This window comes from Euprymna scolopes, unplaced genomic scaffold (genome assembly GCF_053919585.1).
Source record: "Euprymna scolopes isolate OS-2025 unplaced genomic scaffold, ASM5391958v1 sca1, whole genome shotgun sequence".
NCBI classification, from domain to species: domain Eukaryota; kingdom Metazoa; phylum Mollusca; class Cephalopoda; order Sepiida; family Sepiolidae; genus Euprymna; species Euprymna scolopes.
This window is the reverse complement of record NW_027633102.1, coordinates 2266882-2286881: the sequence shown is the minus strand read 5'-3', so window position 1 is coordinate 2286881 and position 20000 is coordinate 2266882. Positions and strand designations below refer to the sequence as shown.

General features: G+C 61.8%; 2 non-coding genes and 1 pseudogene across 2 annotated transcripts in view; all 3 read left to right on the top strand.

The window, feature by feature from the left end:
• Window positions 1–13879: 13879 nt before the first annotated feature.
• LOC145273392 (small subunit ribosomal RNA) lies at window positions 13880–16253 on the top strand (annotated as a pseudogene).
• A 395-nt stretch (window positions 16254–16648) lies between these two features.
• On the top strand, window positions 16649–16806 carry LOC145273366 (5.8S ribosomal RNA). Its single transcript, XR_013866359.1, has one exon. It is a non-coding gene; the product is annotated as a 5.8S ribosomal RNA (ribosomal RNA).
• A 596-nt stretch (window positions 16807–17402) lies between these two features.
• Window positions 17403–20000, top strand: part of LOC145273155 (large subunit ribosomal RNA) — a 5722-nt gene continuing 3124 nt past the window's right edge. Inside the window, exon 1 of the ribosomal RNA XR_013866187.1 lies at window positions 17403–20000. This exon is cut by the window's right edge and continues 3124 nt beyond it. This is a non-coding gene — a ribosomal RNA (large subunit ribosomal RNA).

Here is a 20000-nt window from a genome sequence, read left to right as displayed (position 1 = left end):
AGGTAGGTAGTCCCTCCTCCTCGGCCACCTAGCCGTCGTCGTCGTCGAGCGACCGGGTATATTCAAGACGCCTCTACCGACACCACCACACCAGCGGGCAGTTTAGCGAGCTTGCCAACTCCTCTGCCTCCTCAAGCGCTTCCAGACGCCTACCGACACCACATGCTGCTGGCTGTCTGTTGTTACAATGGAATTTTTAAAAAAAAAACAAACAAAAAACCCCAACTCTATTAAGATTTTCGATAGTTGGAAAATAATAATAAATTAAGATTTTCGATAGATTGAAAATAATGATAAATTGATTTTAGCAGGGCTGCTGAGTTAGCTTATAGGAGCGAGCTAAAGTAAGAAAGAAACACGCCGAAACACACCGACCGGCACCCCCGACGACGACGACGACGACGACGACGACGACCACGGGTAAACGGCGGGACTAACTGTGACTCTCTTAAGGTGTGAGGAGGCTTTGCCTCTTAAGCAAGTTTGACTGACGCCTACCGACACCGGTCAGGTCGGCGAGGCTCCCGGCGGCCCCGAGCGGGACCACAGGTTGCGGAAGGCGTCCAAGTGAGCGGCGGCGAGAGGCGGAGGCCCCCGGGGTCGACTCCGCGGCCCCCGGGTCGGTGTGCGGGCCTCCAGAGCTCGATAAAGTAGTGGTGTCGCTAGCGGTCGAGAAGGCACTTTTCGACGCCTACTGCCACCCCCACATGGCGGTAGGCGCAAAACTGGAAAATCGCCGACCAGAAATGTCGCTTCGTATAATCGACGTTTTTTTTGACCACCATTTTCAGGTGTCGGAGGTGGGTCTGACGAATACCAACACCATTTCTGGGGTTTCACAACCGCCCGGCTTCTCCGACATATGTTGGAAAGGAGTAGCGATCGAGCGACGGGGGCTGTCGGTAGGCGGCCGCGGGTTGCATGTGTGCCCGGGACAGCACCCCCATCCAACTAAGGGGTGTCCCCCGGGGCCAGGGGGACCTCGTCCAGGTCGGCCGGGCGCTTCCAGACGCCTACCGACACCGGTCAGGTCGGCGAGGCTCCCGGCGGCCCCGAGCGGGACCACAGGTTGCGGAAGGCGTCCAAGTGAGCGGCGGCGAGAGGCGGAGGCCCCCGGGGTCGACTCCGCGGCCCCCGGGTCGGTGTGCGGGCCTCCAGAGCTCGATAAAGTAGTGGTGTCGCTAGCGGTCGAGAAGGCACTTTTCGACGCCTACTGCCACCCCCACATGGCGGTAGGCGCAAAACTGGAAAATCGCCGACCAGAAATGTCGCTTCGTATAATCGACGTTTTTTTTGACCACCATTTTCAGGTGTCGGAGGTGGGTCTGGACGAATACCAACACCATTTCTGGGGTTTCACAACCGCCCGGCTTCTCCGACAATATGTTGGAAAGGAGTAGCGATCGAGCGACGGGGGCTGTCGGTAGGCGGCCGCGGGTTGCATGTGTGCCCGGGACAGCACCCCCATCCAACTAAGGGGTGTCCCCCGGGGGCCAGGGGGACCTCGTCCAGGTCGGCCGGGCGCTTCCAGACGCCTACCGACACCGGTCAGGTCGGCGAGGCTCCCGGCGCCCCGAGCGGGACCACAGGTTGCGGAAGGCGTCCAAGTGAGCGGCGGCGAGAGGCGGAGGCCCCCGGGGTCGACTCCGCGGCCCCCGGGTCGGTGTGCGGGCCTCCAGAGCTCGATAAAGTAGTGGTGTCGCTAGCGGTCGAGAAGGCACTTTTCGACGCCTACTGCCACCCCCACATGGCGGTAGGCGCAAAAACTGGAAAATCGCCGACCAGAAATGTCGCTTCGTATAATCGACGTTTTTTTTGACCACCATTTTCAGGTGTCGGAGGTGGGTCTGGACGAATACCAACACCATTTCTGGGGTTTCACAACCGCCCGGCTTCTCCGACATATGTTGGAAAGGAGTAGCGATCGAGCGACGGGGGCTGTCGGTAGGCGGCCGCGGGTTGCATGTGTGCCCGGGACAGCACCCCCATCCAACTAAGGGGTGTCCCCCGGGGGCCAGGGGGACCTCGTCCAGGTCGGCCGGGCGCTTCCAGACGCCTACCGACACCGGTCAGGTCGGCGAGGCTCCCGGCGGCCCCGAGCGGGACCACAGGTTGCGGAAGGCGTCCAAGTGAGCGGCGGCGAGAGGCGGAGGCCCCCGGGGTCGACTCCGCGGCCCCCGGGTCGGTGTGCGGGCCTCCAGAGCTCGATAAAGTAGTGGTGTCGCTAGCGGTCGAGAAGGCACTTTTCGACGCCTACTGCCACCCCCACATGGCGGTAGGCGCAAAACTGGAAAATCGCCGACCAGAAATGTCGCTTCGTATAATCGACGTTTTTTTTGACCACCATTTTCAGGTGTCGGAGGTGGGTCTGGACGAATACCAACACCATTTCTGGGGTTTCACAACCGCCCGGCTTCTCCGACATATGTTGGAAAGGAGTAGCGATCGAGCGACGGGGGCTGTCCGGTAGGCGGCCGCGGGTTGCATGTGTGCCCGGGACAGCACCCCCATCCAACTAAGGGGTGTCCCCGGGGGCCAGGGGGACCTCGTCCAGGTCGGCCGGGCGCTTCCAGACGCCTACCGACACCGGTCAGGTCGGCGAGGCTCCCGGCGGCCCCGAGCGGGACCACAGGTTGCGGAAGGCGTCCAAGTGAGCGGCGGCGAGAGGCGGAGGCCCCCGGGGTCGACTCCGCGGCCCCCGGGTCGGTGTGCGGGCCTCCAGAGCTCGATAAAGTAGTGGTGTCGCTAGCGGTCGAGAAGGCACTTTTCGACGCCTACTGCCACCCCCACATGGCGGTAGGCGCAAAACTGGAAAATCGCCGACCAGAAATGTCGCTTCGTATAATCGACGTTTTTTTTGACCACCATTTTCAGGTGTCGGAGGTGGGTCTGGACGAATACCAACACCATTTCTGGGGTTTCACAACCGCCCGGCTTCTCCGACATATGTTGGAAAGGAGTAGCGATCGAGCGACGGGGGCTGTCGGTAGGCGGCCGCGGGTTGCATGTGTGCCCGGGACAGCACCCCCATCCAACTAAGGGGTGTCCCCCGGGGGCCAGGGGGACCTCGTCCAGGTCGGCCGGGCGCTTCCAGACGCCTACCGACACCGGTCAGGTCGGCGAGGCTCCCGGCGGCCCCGAGCGGGACCACAGGTTGCGGAAGGCGTCCAAGTGAGCGGCGGCGAGAGGCGGAGGCCCCCGGGGTCGACTCCGCGGCCCCCGGGTCGGTGTGCGGGCCTCCAGAGCTCGATAAAGTAGTGGTGTCGCTAGCGGTCGAGAAGCACTTTTCGACGCCTACTGCCACCCCCACATGGCGGTAGGCGCAAAACTGGAAAATCGCCGACCAGAAATGTCGCTTCGTATAATCGACGTTTTTTTTGACCACCATTTTCAGGTGTCGGAGGTGGGTCTGGACGAATACCAACACCATTTCTGGGGTTTCACACCGCCCGGCTTCTCCGACATATGTTGGAAAGGAGTAGCGATCGAGCGACGGGGCTGTCGGTAGGCGGCCGCGGGTTGCATGTGTGCCCGGGACAGCACCCCCATCCAACTAAGGGGTGTCCCCCGGGGGCCAGGGGGACCTCGTCCAGGTCGGCCGGGCGCTTCCAGACGCCTACCGACACCGGTCAGGTCGGCGAGGCTCCCGGCGGCCCCGAGCGGGACCACAGGTTGCGGAAGGCGTCCAAGTGAGCGGCGGCGAGAGGCGGAGGCCCCCGGGGTCGACTCCGCGGCCCCCGGGTCGGTGTGCGGGCCTCCAGAGCTCGATAAAGTAGTGGTGTCGCTAGCGGTCGAGAAGGCACTTTTCGACGCCTACTGCCACCCCCACATGGCGGTAGGCGCAAAACTGGAAAATCGCCGACCAGAAATGTCGCTTCGTATAATCGACGTTTTTTTTGACCACCATTTTCAGGTGTCGGAGGTGGGTCTGGACGAATACCAACACCATTTCTGGGGTTTCACAACCGCCCGGCTTCTCCGACATATGTTGGAAAGGAGTAGCGATCGAGCGACGGGGGCTGTCGGTAGGCGGCCGCGGGTTGCATGTGTGCCCGGGACAGCACCCCCATCCAACTAAGGGGTGTCCCCCGGGGGGCCAGGGGGACCTCGTCCAGGTCGGCCGGGCGCTTCCAGACGCCTACCGACACCGGTCAGGTCGGCGAGGCTCCCGGCGGCCCCGAGCGGGACCACAGGTTGCGGAAGGCGTCCAAGTGAGCGGCGGCGAGAGGCGGAGGCCCCCGGGTCGACTCCGCGGCCCCCGGGTCGGTGTGCGGGCCTCCAGAGCTCGATAAAGTAGTGGTGTCGCTAGCGGTCGAGAAGGCACTTTTCGACGCCTACTGCCACCCCCACATGGCGGTAGGCGCAAAACTGGAAAATCGCCGACCAGAAATGTCGCTTCGTATAATCGACGTTTTTTTTGACCACCATTTTCAGGTGTCGGAGGTGGGTCTGGACGAATACCAACACCATTTCTGGGGTTCACAACCGCCCGGCTTCTCCGACATATGTTGGAAAGGAGTAGCGATCGAGCGACGGGGGCTGTCGGTAGGCGGCCGCGGGTTGCATGTGTGCCCGGGACAGCACCCCCATCCAACTAAGGGGTGTCCCCCGGGGGCCAGGGGGACCTCGTCCAGGTCGGCCGGGCGCTTCCAGACGCCTACCGACACCGGTCAGGTCGGCGAGGCTCCCGGCGGCCCCGAGCGGGACCACAGGTTGCGGAAGGCGTCCAAGTGAGCGGCGGCGAGAGGCGGAGGCCCCCGGGGTCGACTCCGCGGCCCCCGGGTCGGTGTGCGGGCCTCCAGAGCTCGATAAAGTAGTGGTGTCGCTAGCGTCGAGAAGGCACTTTTCGACGCCTACTGCCACCCCCACATGGCGGTAGGCGCAAAACTGGAAAATCGCCGACCAGAAATGTCGCTTCGTATAATCGACGTTTTTTTTGACCACCATTTTCAGGTGTCGGAGGTGGGTCTGGACGAATACCAACACCATTTCTGGGGTTTCACAACCGCCCGGCTTCTCCGACATATGTTGGAAAGGAGTAGCGATCGAGCGACGGGGGCTGTCGGTAGGCGGCCGCGGGTTGCATGTGTGCCCGGGACAGCACCCCCATCCAACTAAGGGGTGTCCCCCGGGGGCCAGGGGGACCTCGTCCAGGTCGGCCGGGCGCTTCCAGACGCCTACCGACACCGGTCAGGTCGGCGAGGCTCCCGGCGGCCCCGAGCGGGACCACAGGTTGCGGAAGGCGTCCAAGTGAGCGGCGGCGAGAGGCGGAGGCCCCCGGGGTCGACTCCGCGGCCCCCGGGTCGGTGTGCGGGCCTCCAGAGCTCGATAAAGTAGTGGTGTCGCTAGCGGTCGAGAAGGCACTTTTCGACGCCTACTGCCACCCCCACATGGCGGTAGGCGCAAAACTGGAAAATCGCCGACCAGAAATGTCGCTTCGTATAATCGACGTTTTTTTGACCACCATTTTTCAGGTGTCGGAGGTGGGTCTGGACGAATACCAACACCATTTTCTGGGGTTTCACAACCGCCCGGCTTCTCCGACATATGTTGGAAAGGAGTAGCGATCGAGCGACGGGGGCTGTCGGTAGGCGGCCGCGGGTTGCATGTGTGCCCGGGACAGCACCCCCATCCAACTAAGGGGTGTCCCCCGGGGGCCAGGGGGGACCTCGTCCCAGGTCGGCCGGGCGCTTCCAGACGCCTACCGACACCGGTCAGGTCGGCGAGGCTCCCGGCGGCCCCGAGCGGGACCACAGGTTGCGGAAGGCGTCCAAGTGAGCGGCGGCGAGAGGCGGAGGCCCCCGGGGTCGACTCCGCGGCCCCCGGGTCGGTGTGCGGGCCTCCAGAGCTCGATAAAGTAGTGGTGTCGCTAGCGGTCGAGAAGGCACTTTTCGACGCCTACTGCCACCCCACATGGCGGTAGGCGCAAAACTGGAAAATCGCCGACCAGAAATGTCGCTTCGTATAATCGACGTTTTTTTTGACCACCATTTTCAGGTGTCGGAGGTGGGTCTGGACGAATACCAACACCATTTCTGGGGTTTCACAACCGCCCGGCTTCTCCGACATATGTTGGAAAGGAGTAGCGATCGAGCGACGGGGGCTGTCGGTAGGCGGCCGCGGGTTGCATGTGTGCCCGGGACAGCACCCCCATCCAACTAAGGGGTGTCCCCCGGGGGCCAGGGGGACCTCGTCCAGGTCGGCCGGGCGCTTCCAGACGCCTACCGACACCGGTCAGGTCGGCGAGGCTCCCGGCGGCCCCGAGCGGGACCACAGGTTGCGGAAGGCGTCCAAGTGAGCGGCGGCGAGAGGCGGAGGCCCCCGGGGTCGACTCCGCGGCCCCCGGGTCGGTGTGCGGGCCTCCAGAGCTCGATAAAGTAGTGGTGTCGCTAGCGGTCGAGAAGGCACTTTTCGACGCCTACTGCCACCCCCACATGGCGGTAGGCGCAAAACTGGAAAATCGCCGACCAGAAATGTCGCTTCGTATAATCGACGTTTTTTTTGACCACCATTTTCAGGTGTCGGAGGTGGGTCTGGACGAATACCAACACCATTTCTGGGGTTTCACAACCGCCCGGCTTCTCCGACATATGTTGGAAAGGAGTAGCGATCGAGCGACGGGGCTGTCGGTAGGCGGCCGCGGGTTGCATGTGTGCCCGGGACAGCACCCCCATCCAACTAAGGGGTGTCCCCCGGGGGCCAGGGGGACCTCGTCCAGGTCGGCCGGGCGCTTCCAGACGCCTACCGACACCGGTCAGGTCGGCGAGGCTCCCGGCGGCCCCGAGCGGGACCACAGGTTGCGGAAGGCGTCCAAGTGAGCGGCGGCGAGAGGCGGAGGCCCCCGGGGTCGACTCCGCGGCCCCCGGGTCGGTGTGCGGGCCTCCAGAGCTCGATAAAGTAGTGGTGTCGCTAGCGGTCGAGAAGGCACTTTTCGACGCCTACTGCCACCCCCACATGGCGGTAGGCGCAAAACTGGAAAATCGCCGACCAGAAATGTCGCTTCGTATAATCGACGTTTTTTTTGACCACCATTTTCAGGTGTCGGAGGTGGGTCTGGACGAATACCAACACCATTTCTGGGGTTTCACAACCGCCCGGCTTCTCCGACATATGTTGGAAAGGAGTAGCGATCGAGCGACGGGGGCTGTCGGTAGGCGGCCGCGGGTTGCATGTGTGCCCGGGACAGCACCCCCATCCAACCTAAGGGGTGTCCCCCGGGGGCCAGGGGGACCTCGTCCAGGTCGACCGGGCGCTTCCAGACGCCTACCGACACCGGTCAGGTCGGCGAGGCTCCCGGCGGCCCCGAGCGGGACCACAGGTTGCGGAAGGCGTCCAAGTGAGCGGCGGCGAGAGGCGGAGGCCCCCGGGGTCGACTCCGCGGCCCCCGGGTCGGTGTGCGGGCCTCCAGAGCTCGATAAAGTAGTGGTGTCGCTAGCGGTCGAGAAGGCACTTTTCGACGCCTACTGCCACCCCCACATGGCGGTAGGCGCAAAACTGGAAAATCGCCGACCAGAAATGTCGCTTCGTATAATCGACGTTTTTTTTGACCACCATTTTCAGGTGTCGGAGGTGGGTCTGGACGAATACCAACACCATTTCTGGGGTTTCACAACCGCCCGGCTTCTCCGACATATGTTGGAAAGGAGTAGCGATCGAGCGACGGGGGCTGTCGGTAGGCGGCCGCGGGTTGCATGTGTGCCCGGGACAGCACCCCCATCCAACTAAGGGGTGTCCCCGGGGCCAGGGGGACCTCGTCCAGGTCGGCCGGGCGCTTCCAGACGCCTACCGACACCGGTCAGGTCGGCGAGGCTCCCGGCGGCCCCGAGCGGGACCACAGGTTGCGGAAGGCGTCCAAGTGAGCGGCGGCGAGAGGCGGAGGCCCCCGGGGTCGACTCCGCGGCCCCCGGGTCGGTGTGCGGGCCTCCAGAGCTCGATAAAGTAGTGGTGTCGCTAGCGGTCGAGAAGGCACTTTTCGACGCCTACTGCCACCCCCACATGGCGGTAGGCGCAAAACTGGAAAATCGCCGACCAGAAATGTCGCTTCGTATAATCGACGTTTTTTTTGACCACCATTTTCAGGTGTCGGAGGTGGGTCTGGACGAATACCAACACCATTTCTGGGGTTTCACAACCGCCCGGCTTCTCCGACATATGTTGGAAAGGAGTAGCGATCGAGCGACGGGGGCTGTCGGTAGGCGGCCGCGGGTTGCATGTGTGCCCGGGACAGCACCCCCATCCAACTAAGGGGTGTCCCCCGGGGGCCAGGGGACCTCGTCCAGGTCGGCCGGGCGCTTCCAGACGCCTACCGACACCGGTCAGGTCGGCGAGGCTCCCGGCGGCCCCGAGCGGGACCACAGGTTGCGGAAGGCGTCCAAGTGAGCGGCGGCGAGAGGCGGAGGCCCCCGGGGTCGACTCCGCGGGCCCCCGGGTCGGTGTGCGGGCCTCCAGAGCTCGATAAAGTAGTGGTGTCGCTAGCGGTCGAGAAGGCACTTTTTCGACGCCTACTGCCACCCCCACATGGCGGTAGGCGCAAAACTGGAAAATCGCCGACCAGAAATGTCGCTTCGTATAATCGACGTTTTTTTTGACCACCATTTTCAGGTGTCGGAGGTGGGTCTGGACGAATACCAACACCATTTCTGGGGTTTCACAACCGCCCGGCTTCTCCGACATATGTTGGAAAGGAGTAGCGATCGAGCGACGGGGGCTGTCGGTAGGCGGCCGCGGGTTGCATGTGTGCCCGGGACAGCACCCCCATCCAACTAAGGGGTGTCCCCCGGGGGCCCAGGGGGACCTCGTCCAGGTCGGCCGGGCGCTTCCAGACGCCTACCGACACCGGTTCAGGTCGGCGAGGCTCCCGGCGGCCCCGAGCGGGACCACAGGTTGCGGAAGGCGTCCAAGTGAGCGGCGGCGAGAGGCGGAGGCCCCCGGGGTCGACTCCGCGGCCCCCGGGTCGGTGTGCGGGCCTCCAGAGCTCGATAAAGTAGTGGTGTCGCTAGCGGTCGAGAAGGCACTTTTCGACGCCTACTGCCACCCCCACATGGCGGTAGGCGCAAAACTGGAAAATCGCCGACCAGAAAATGTCGCTTCGTATAATCGACGTTTTTTTTGACCACCATTTTCAGGTGTCGGAGGTGGGTCTGGACGAATACCAACACCATTTCTGGGGTTTCACAACCGCCCGGCTTCTCCGACATATGTTGGAAAGGAGTAGCGATCGAGCGACGGGGGCTGTCGGTAGGCGGCCGCGGGTTGCATGTGTGCCCGGGACAGCACCCCCATCCAACTAAGGGTGTCCCCCGGGGGCCAGGGGGACCTCGTCCAGGTCGGCCGGGCGCTTCCAGACGCCTACCGACACCGGTCAGGTCGGCGAGGCTCCCGGCGGCCCCGAGCGGGACCACAGGTTGCGGAAGGCGTCCAAGTGAGCGGCGGCGAGAGGCGGAGGCCCCCGGGGTCGACTCCGCGGCCCCCGGGTCGGTGTGCGGGCCTCCAGAGCTCGATAAAGTAGTGGTGTCGCTAGCGGTCGAGAAGGCACTTTTCGACGCCTACTGCCACCCCCACATGGCGGTAGGCGCAAACTGGAAAATCGCCGACCAGAAATGTCGCTTCGTATAATCGACGTTTTTTTTGACCACCATTTTCAGGTGTCGGAGGTGGGTCTGGACGAATACCAACACCATTTCTGGGGTTTCACAACCGCCCGGCTTCTCCGACATATGTTGGAAAGGAGTAGCGATCGAGCGACGGGGGCTGTCGGTAGGCGGCCGCGGGTTGCATGTGTGCCCGGGACAGCACCCCCATCCAACTAAGGGGTGTCCCCCGGGGGCCAGGGGGGACCTCGTCCAGGTCGGCCGGGCGCTTCCAGACGCCTACCGACACCGGTCAGGTCGGCGAGGCTCCCGGCGGCCCCGAGCGGGACCACAGGTTGCGGAAGGCGTCCAAGTGAGCGGCGGCGAGAGGCGGAGGCCCCCGGGGTCGACTCCGCGGCCCCCGGGTCGGTGTGCGGGCCTCCAGAGCTCGATAAAGTAGTGGTGTCGCTAGCGGTCGAGAAGGCACTTTTCGACGCCTACTGCCACCCCCACATGGCGGTAGGCGCAAAACTGGAAAATCGCCGACCAGAAATGTCGCTTCGTATAATCGACGTTTTTTTTGACCACCATTTTCAGGTGTCGGAGGTGGGTCTGGACGAATACCAACACCATTTCTGGGGTTTCACAACCGCCCGGCTTCTCCGACATATGTTGGAAAGGAGTAGCGATCGAGCGACGGGGGCTGTCGGTAGGCGGCCGCGGGTTGCATGTGTGCCCGGGACAGCACCCCCATCCAACTAAGGGGTGTCCCCCGGGGGCCAGGGGGACCTCGTCCAGGTCGGCCGGGCGCTTCCAGACGCCTACCGACACCGGTCAGGTCGGCGAGGCTCCGGCGGCCCCGAGCGGGACCACAGGTTGCGGAAGGCGTCCAAGTGAGCGGCGGCGAGAGGCGGAGGCCCCCGGGGTCGACTCCGCGGCCCCCGGGTCGGTGTGCGGGCCTCCAGAGCTCGATAAAGTAGTGGTGTCGCTAGCGGTCGAGAAGGCACTTTTCGACGCCATACTGCCACCCCCACATGGGCGGTAGGCGCAAAACTGAAAATCGCCGACCAGAAATGTCGCTTCGTATAATCGACGTTTTTTTTGACCACCATTTTCAGGTGTCGGAGGTGGGTCTGGACGAATACCAACACCATTTCTGGGGTTTCACAACCGCCCGGCTTCTCCGACATATGTTGGAAAGGAGTAGCGATCGAGCGACGGGGGCTGTCGGTAGGCGGCCGCGGGTTGCATGTGTGCCCGGGACAGCACCCCCATCCAACTAAGGGGTGTCCCCCGGGGGCCAGGGGGACCTCGTCCAGGTCGGCCGGGCGCTTCCAGACGCCTACCGACACCGGTCAGGTCGGCGAGGCTCCCGGCGGCCCCGAGCGGGGACCACAGGTTGCGGAAGGCGTCCAAGTGAGCGGCGGCCAGAGGCGGAGGCCCCCGGGGTCGACTCCGCGGCCCCCGGGTCGGTGTGCGGGCCTCCAGAGCTCGATAAAGTAGTGGTGTCGCTAGCGGTCGAGAAGGCACTTTTCGACGCCTACTGCCACCCCCACATGGCGGTAGGTGTAAAATCGGAATAGACCGGACCAGGAATGTCGAGGGGGAAAAAAATGACAAAGTCCTGGTGTGCCTAGCCTACGAGAAGGCACTTTGCGACGCCTACCGACATCCCCATGTGGCAGTAGGCGTAAAACTGGAAAATCGCCGACCAGAAATGTCGCTTCGTATAATCGACGTTTTTTTTGACCACCATTTTCAGGTGTCGGAGGTGGGTCTGGACAAATACCAACACCATTTCTGGGGTTTTCCAGTTTGAAAGGTTTTATAAAACATGTTCGGTAGGAAGCACACTTGGTGTGTCGGTTTCGTCGGAGCAGCGACTCTTTGCCTCGTGGTGGTCCGGAACGTCTCTACGGGCTTGTCGCAAAGGCGTCAGAAAGTGGCATCTCCGCCGCCTAGGGCTGTCACCGTTATCGCTGTCGCCCCGCGCTCCACACTGTTTTGATCCGCCGCCTTCGTTCCTGCCAACCGTGCGCCCGCTCATCGTCGTTAGGTTATAATACGTGGTACGTGTGTGTGCTTCTCCGTGGACCTAGGGCTGCTCGACGTGTCGAACGATATGTTGGAACAACTAACGGCTCCTTTTCCTGGTTCCATAGTCGTCGTGGTACCCGCGTCGTCAGCCATATCTATGTCCACCATGTTTAGCCGATACGTTTGCTGCAGCTTCTGCTTCCGCCCTCAGCGTTCGCCGCTCTCAGCCGCCGCTGTTGTTGCTGCCGTTCTGCCATTCAACCACTACCTGCGAATCTTTCGATGATCGGCCGAACGACCCATCGCTGTGCGACCGATAAATCCTCCGGATTAGGGAGAAACGCCGCCGCTCTCTGCCGCCGTCGAACGGAAAAACGTACATTGTAACGAACGAACGAACGAACGAACGAATTAACGAACGAGCGAACAAACAAACAAAAATAGCCGCGGGGATGCACTATGTAGATCCTGATCCCCTTGTAACCATACGTACGTTGTTCGATGCTCTCCCGTCCTGGAAGTCGCCGCAGCAAACAGGAGGATGAGCAGCAGCAGGCGCCGCCGCCGTAACCGCCGCCTGCCTGCCGCCTCCTACTCCTGTCAGCGTCCGATCTCACAGCCGTGTGAACGTTCGCTGACACCCGATTTCTTTCCGTCTGGCAAAACCTTGGACGTCCCGCTCGCGGTACACGTGCTGCAGCGACTTCTCGTCCGACAACGCATAAGCGTCGACGTCTGCCGCCGCATCTTCTGATACGTGGACGGTGATAGCGCTAGTCCCTTCTTGCGCCACCTCCACCTTTGTTAGCGCCAAAGAAGATCGATCGAGCAGTCGTGGTCGCAGTCGATTAACCCGTTTTCACCGTCCGCAGTTCCCAAGCCGCCGATCAAGTCGTTGCTCTTCTTGTTCGTTCTTCCCATACCGTCGATTTGCACGGCTGCCGGATGAGCCATCCTCTGTCCGGCGAAGCGCTCACGTCAGTGATCGATACTTGCACCGACAGTCCTCCGCTCGCGACTCGGTGCTCGAATCGGACTCGTTCGTTTTTATCTCGATGCGATTGTGAAAAGGGGGACCGGTCGTCAATGTCGTGTGTGTCGACGATGTTGTTCGCCCGGTCCGCCGCGTTGTTGTCGTTTTTTTTTTTTTTTTTTTTCCCCCTAACGTTCGCCGTCGCACGGACGAAAGGGTGAGAAAAAAAAAAAGCTCGAAAAAGCCGCCCAAAAAAATCGGACCGAGGAGCCGCTTGCGAGAACGCGCCATGTGCACGTTGTCTCTCCTCGGTTTTCCGAGCACGAACACGACGCCGGTCGGTCGGTCGGTCGACGAAGGCGACGACGAAGGTGACGGGAAAATTTTACGCCGCCGCTGCCCTGGTCCAGCTCCTCCCCGATGACGGCTGTGATGTTGACGTTGACGTTGGCGACGACGACGACGACGACGGAGACGACGACGACGACGAGACGGCATCGATGGCGACCACGATGACGACGACCTCGACGAGTTCAGTCTGCACCTTGACCTCCGATGTCCGTGTGCACTGCCGTCGTGCTGTTTGTCGTTTGTCGTATGTATCGCTGTCAAGGGTGCCGTTGTCGTTGTTGTTGTCGACGTTGTTGCTTGCTCTCTCGTCTCGGTCGGTTGGTACGTTGATGACGACGACGACGACGAAGACGACGACGACGACGACGAGACGGCATCGATGGCGACCACGATGACGACGACCTCGACGATTCCAGTCTGCACCTTGACCTCCGATGTCCGTGTGCACTGCCGTCGTGCTGTTTGTCGTTTGTCGTATGTATCGCTGTCAAGGGTGCCGTTGTCGATGTTGTTGTTGTCGACGCTGTCGTCTGTTCTCTCTTCTCGGCCGGCTGTGACGTGGACGTTGACGACGACGACGACGAGACGGAATCGATGGCGACCACGATGACGACGACCTCGGCGAGTTCAGTCTGCACCTTGACCCTCGATGTCCGTGTGCACTGCCGTCGTGCTGCTTGTCGTTTGTCGTATGTATCGCTGTCAAGGGTGCCGTTGTCGTTGTTGTTGTCGACGTTGGTCGCTTTCGTTCTTTGAGTCTCGGTCTCGGTCCAAGTCAGGGGAGAAACAAAAAAGAGGCCATCAGCGCGGGCAGCGCGCTTCTACTGACGGCGAACCTCCTCGAAAAACAAATAAACACGTGGCCCGTCGTTGTAGTTGTCTGTCTTATGTCGGTCGGTCGGTCGGTCGGTCTGTCGTTCTGTCGAAACAAAGTCCCAAATTCCAACGATACCTGGTTGATCCTGCCAGTAGTCATATGCTTGTCTCAAAGCTTAAGCCATGCAAGTGTAAGTTCACGCCACGCATTAGAACGGGCGAAACCGCGAATGGCTCAGGAACCGGACCTAATCCTCGGGACCGTATTCCTCCTCGGAGGCGATGGATAACTGTGGCAATTCTAGAGCTAATACATGTGACACAGGCCGCGATCGGTCGGCGCGCCGTCGTCGCCACGCCTCGCGCGCTGGCACCCGCGTCGGCCGTTCCGGGTCGCGGCGCTACATATTAGACTGAGACCGATGCGCGTCATTCCGTCCTCCCGTCGTCGGCGTTCCCGCTCGCGGGTCCGTTCGGTGGCGGGGCTCATAGGGCGGCGCGCTCCGCTTTGGTGACTCTGGATAACTCACTGGTCGATCGCACGAGCTTTCACGCCCGGCGACGGGTCTCTCGAGGGTCCGCCCTATCAACTGTCGACGGTCGGTTAAGTGCCTACCGTGGTTACTACGGGTAACGGGGAATCGGGGTTCGATTCCGGAGAGGGAGCATGCGAAACGGCTACCACATCCAAGGAAGGCAGCAGGCGCGCAAATTACCCACTCCCGGCACGGGGAGGTAGTGACGAAAAATAACGACGCGGGACTCTGTCGAGGCCCCGCGATCGGAATGAGTACACTTCAAATCCGTTAACGAGGACCAACCGGAGGGCAAGTCTGGTGCCAGCAGCCGCGGTAATTCCAGCTCCGGTAGCGTATATTAAAGTTGTTGCGGTTAAAAAGCTCGTAGTCCGAACTCGGGTTCGTGGTCGCGCAAGCGGCCCCGGGGCGGCGGCGCCATCGTCCGTCGTTGACTTTGGTCGTCCGTTCGCATTCCCGGCCCTTTCCGCCGGTGTCAACCGCTAGCATACCCGCCACGCGGTCCTGCCGGCGAGGTGGACGAGGAGGTCGTGATCGGGATCCGGGAAAAAAAAAAAACAAGTGGTCGTCGGTTCGGTTCCGGGAGTAGTCTAACGGGGGGGTGCTACGTGTGTGTGTTTGGGTGTGTTCATTCGCATCCCCGCACTCTGACCCCCGCGCTTCTCTCCCTCTCCCTTTCCGCGCGTTCCTCTTTTTTTTTTGAACCCCCCGGTCCGCTCCGAGTCCCTGCTTCGTGTCTTGTCTGCGCGCGTGTTGCGGTCGGCGGTTTCTCCTCCAAGGGTGCTCTTAACCGAGTGTCCGCGGCGGCCGGTACGTTCACTTTGAAAAAATTAGAGTGCTCAGAGCGGGCTGTTCAAGCTTGCATACGATAAGCATGGAATGATGGAAGAGGGCCTCGTCTACGTCTGTCGGTCTCCGTCTACGGCGAGGCAATGATCGAAGGGAGCGGTCGGGGCCACTCGTATTGCGACGTTAGAGGTGAAATTCTTGGATCGTCGCAAGACGAACTGCAGCGATGGCGTGTGGCAAGCACGTTTTCCTCGATCAAGAGCGAAAGTCGGAGGTTCGAAGACGATCAGATACCGTCGTAGTTCCGACCGTAAACGATGCCGACCGGCGATCCGCCGGCGTTCGCTTCCATGACCCGGCGGGTAGCCTGCGGGAAACCAGAGTTCGGTTCCGGGGGGAGTATGGTTGCAAAGCTGAAACTTAAAGGAATTGACGGAAGGGCACCACCAGGAGTGGAGCCTGCGGCTTAATTTGACTCAACACGGGAAAACTCACCCGGTCCGGACACCGGTAGGATTGACAGATCGATAGCTCTTTCTCGATTCGGTGGGTGGTGGTGCATGGCCGTTCTTAGTTGGTGGAGCGATCCGTCTGGTTGATTCCGATAACGAACGAGACTCCGGCCTGCTAACTAGTGCGCCGATGTCAGTGATTTTTACGGCGGGCTCGGCGTCCTCCGTGGCGCTCGGGTCCGGGTCGGTTTTCTCACGCACTTCTTAGAGGGACGGGTGGCAGAAAGCCACACGAGGCGGAGCGATAACAGGTCTGTGATGCCCTTAGATGTCCGGGGCCGCACGCGCGCTACACTGGAGGTATCAGCGGGGACTTCGCCCCGGCCCGAGAGGGTTGGGAAACCTCTGAACCACCTCCCGTGATAGGGATCGGGGCCTGTAACCAACCCCGTGAACGAGGAATTCCCGGTAGGCGCGGGTCAACAGCCCGCGTCGATCACGTCCCTGCCCTTTGTACACACCGCCCGTCGCTACTACCGATCGAACGGTCCGGTGAGGTCCTCGGATCTGGCCGACGACGCCGCCGGGCAGTGCGCGACGTGTCCGTCACGACACTCGTGCATCTACGCCTCGGCGTTCGATGCCTGGAGAAGACGACCGAACCCGATCGTTTAGAGGAAGTAAAAGTCGTAACAAGGTTTCCGTAGGTGAACCTGCGGAAGGATCATTACCGTTTTCCCGTTCGAGACTGGTTTGTTGTTTTCCGGCCTACCTCCTCTGTCTGTCGGCGTCAACGCCTCGAAGCGCGCAAACAAACCTATAAAAGGCGGAGCGAGAGATAGATTTGTGGTGACGCGGAGGTTTTTAAAGCCCCAGCTCTTCTTGCTTGCTTCCGCGTCTTACCACCTGTTTGTTTTTTCGCCCACCGCAAGTGATGGCCGCTTCTTCTTTGCCTTGTCGCCGCTTTATCGTTTTTTGTTTTTTTTTGCAGCCGCTGTGCCACCGCCGCTAGCTAAAAACAAACTACTCGCGACATTGCAATGCCGTCACGCCTCCTCGCACAGACCTCCTCGCACACTACTAAATCTATATAAACAAAAACTAATATAAAAAACCCAAGTGCTGAACCCTGGACGGGGGATCACTCGGCTCGTCCGTCGATGAAGAGCGCGGCCAGCCGCGAGAACTGATGCGAATTGCAGGACTCAGTGAACATCGACACCTCGAACGCACATTGCGGCCCCGAGATCCCTTGTCTCGGGGCCACGTCCGGTCGAGAGGCGGAACGTTACATGTCTTTCTCCGTTAACGAAACGACATCTTGCCGTCCCCGTGCCCGCCCGGTCCTCGGCACGGTGGTAACCGGGACGTCGCAGGAGCGAGTGACGAGGGGGAAGAAAAATAAAAAAAGAATTGACTCCTTTCAATGTCTTTTTTTTTTTTTAAAACCCTCTCCGGCCTCCTCCTTCGTCTCCCGCTGGCAGACCGCGGAGTCTTTTCCCTTTTCGACCGCGTGAAGAAACACTGTGGAGGAGGAGCAGGAGGAGTCTGTCCGAAAGCAGCCGAAGGGAGAACAAAACAAAAAAAAAAGCACCGACCTAACCGACTGCCGACGTAAGCGCCGCCTGCTCGTCTCGCTCTCTGCCTCATGAAGGTGTCTCTCAGCGACGCCTCGAGCAGCGCGACGAGCACGGCCGTCGCACCGTAAAAAGGTGGCCGCGTCGTAGGCAACGTCGGATGGGGAGGACCCACGCTTTTTTTTTAATTGTTGGCTTCTTCATTTTCGGTCGGACGGGCGCTATATCGGCCAGCCGTCGTCACACGGAGGGTACCGATCGAGATTCCTCTCCTCCAAACACCACACTCTACTAAAAACCGCCGCCCTCGGCTCGGACGAGACGACCCGCTGAACTTAAGCATATCGCTAAGCGGAGGAAAAGAAACCAACCGGGATTCCCTTAGTAACGGCGAGTGAACCGGGAGAAGCCCAACGCCGAATCCCGTCGCAAGTTAAAGGCTTCGGGACGTGTGGCGCATGGGTCGAAGGCAGCCGTTCGTTTTCGTCTCGCATAGTTCGGAGTTCCCTCGATCGGGGCCGCCCGCGGCGGGTGCCAGGCCCATTCGGTGCGGACGGCGAGCGACGGCCTTCGATCCGAGAGTCGGGTTGCTTGGGAACGCAGCCCAAATCGGGTGGTAAGCTCCATCCAAGGCTAAATACCGGGACGAGTCCGATAGTCGACAAGTACCGTGAGGGAAAGTTGAAAAGAACTTTGGAGAGAGAGTTCAAGAGAACGTGAAACCGCCCAGGGGTAAACGGGTGGGACCGCTCACCGCGATCGCGGGGGGGACTCAGTCCGGTGCTGCCTAGGCTCGAGCCCAAACTCGATGTGTGTTCTTGAAAGAGAGGCCGTCGCGGCACAGGTCGTCGTTCGTCGTGTCCGCGGGGAACTCGTTCTCCGCGGGCCAGCTTTTGTGCCCGCGTCGCCGACGAAGGAGACGGGCCGCGTGGATAGCGGGAAGGGAAACGTGGTGACGACCGCGGCGTCGGTAGGTGGCTGCGTCGGTTGGCTGCGACGGAGGGGACTCGTCCTCTCGATCGCTGCTGCCGCCGGGCCCTAACCCGCCGCATCCGTCGCCGCCGCTTCTTCTTTCCTCCTGCTCCCTCCGCGCGCGACTCCGCTGCACCCGTCCCCTTCTCATCGCTCGGCGTAATCATGGCGCGGGCGCTTCGGCGCGACCTCCGCGCGGCCGGCACCGGACGCACTTCCCCTCCGGTCCGTCGTCGCGACCCGTTCCCGGCGTGCAGGTCGAACACGCGGGTTTTTTTCCGTAGGCGGCAGGCGTTTCATCACCCTGAAAACCCCCGTCTTCCCACCTTGTGAAGTCGGGGGCCACCGGCCGTCGGGCCCGCGAACGTAACTGCCCCTTTCTGCCGGGAACGGAGGAAATCTGACACGATCCGTTACACGTGGCGAGCCGGTCCGTTTTGATCCCGCCGGAAGTCGCGTGCGGGCGACGCACTCTGTGTGTCGCTCCTTAGGCGCCCCACCGTCTCGGGCGCGTGCGCGATGAGAGGCGGGATAGGACTGGCGCGGCCTCGCCGTCACGCACCTCGCCGACGTTTCGGGTTCTTGTCGGGGGCAACCCCGCCCGCGCCCGTTTCCGTTTCCGGAGAGGTCGCTCGGCGACGCTTTTTTACTCGAGCCGCCCGCCACCCCGGGTCAGCGACGTGCATCGGCAACCCACCCGACCCGTCTTGAAACACGGACCGAGGAGTCCTGGCCGTTCGCGAGTCGTAGGGGCCACCTCTGACTAACCCCGAAGGCGAAGCGAAAGCGAGAGAGCGTGTAGGAGGGCGTCGATCGGGAGAGGTGTCGTGGCAAAGTCGTCCGGGGGTCGTCGGGGGGTGTCGTCGGTCTCGTGCCGTCGTCTTCTCCTCGCCTCACCCGCCTCCGAGCCGTGCCCGATCCCGCCGGCGCGGCGTTTTCGGCCTTCCGCCGTCGCTGCTGCGGTGCCCGCAACTTTTCCTTTTTTCTCTCTTCCCGAGAGAGATAGGAGAGGGAAGGCTCGTGGCTGACGTGCGGTTGTTTTTCCCTCCTCCCCGAGAGGGGACCGGCGCATCTTCCAAAAAGGGGAATTGCCGGGCGCCAGCTTCCATATCCTCCTTCCGCCCATCGGTGAGATCCCGCGGCTTGAACTAGTCCTATTTTGTCGTCGAGTTTAGGCGCTGCGCGCGGGCGCATCACCCCCGGGTCGGTTTCCCCTTTTTCCGAGTACGACTCGGCCGACTCTGGCGTAGCGAGCGACCAGGGACCCGAAAGATGGCGATCCACGCCCGGTCGGGATGAAGCCAGAGGAAACTCTGGTGGAAGTCCGAAGCGCCTCTGACGTGCAAATCGATCGTCGGAACCGGGTGTAGGGGCGAAAGACCAATCGAGCCGTCTAGTAGCTGGTTCCCTCCGAAGTTTCCCTCAGGATAGCTGGCGCTCGATCGTCGCAATTCCATCCGGTAAAGCGAACGATTGGAGGCCCCGGGGCCGTTCACGGCCTCGACCTACTCTCGAACTCGGAACGGGTGGAACGGGCCGACTCTCCCGAACGACGGAGCCGACCCATCCGGCCGCCGCCGCCAGCACGCTTCGCTGGGCGGTTGGTCACCTCGAATGCGAGTGCCAAGTGGGCCACTTTTGGTAAGCAGAACTGGCGCTGTGGGATGAACCAAACGTCCGGCTAAGGTGCCTAACGCGACGCCCATGAGATCCCCGAAAGGGTGTCGGTCGATATAGACAGCAGGACGGTGGCCACGGAAGTCGGAATCCGCTAAGGAGTGTGTAACAACTCACCTGCCGAATCGACCGGCCCCGAAAATGGATGGCGCTGGAGCGACGGACCGATGCCGGACCGTCGCGGCGAGGAGCGATGAACTTTCGCGCCGAAACGATGCCGCGACGAGTAGGAGGGCGCCGCGGCGAGCACG